Genomic DNA, 563 nt, shown 5'->3' with positions numbered 1-563 from the left:
CTGATGTGAATTACCAATTTCAAAACTATTTTTGAAAGACATTTTCATAATCTTGATTAAATTACAGTAAAACTATATCTAATGAGCATAATCATTTCCAATAATTTCATCACCCACATACTAACAGATGTTGCAACTAGCTCTCCATATTGCTAGATAAGTGTGATTATACACTGAAAGATACGGTCATCAGCTGCTAATTATTTCTATATGATAACACTCAAATACTCAAATATCTATAAAAATATTATACAGATAATTACTTAACCTTCCTGAAACAGAAAAACATTTTGATCAAGTAAGGGACTAATTTTATTAAAACTTCCATAAGGATGAAACAGATCTGCTAAATTGGAAGAATTTAGTAACGAGCAGGTCCACTTGCTTTCAATTTAGCTATTTTAAAGTATTTATAAGTAGCTTTGATAAGCTAGACTAACAAGTTAGGCTTTTTAACACTCATATTGATGCGGATAATCATAATCATAAGAATAGCAATTTGTAATTGAATACGATTGCACCCTTGTTGATTATATATAATTTTGGGAATATGTGTTCATTTC

The sequence above is a fragment of the Palaemon carinicauda genome, chromosome 31, assembly GCF_036898095.1.
Source record: "Palaemon carinicauda isolate YSFRI2023 chromosome 31, ASM3689809v2, whole genome shotgun sequence".
Classification (NCBI taxonomy): Eukaryota; Metazoa; Arthropoda; class Malacostraca; order Decapoda; family Palaemonidae; genus Palaemon; species Palaemon carinicauda.
Note: the sequence above shows the minus strand (reverse complement) of the source record.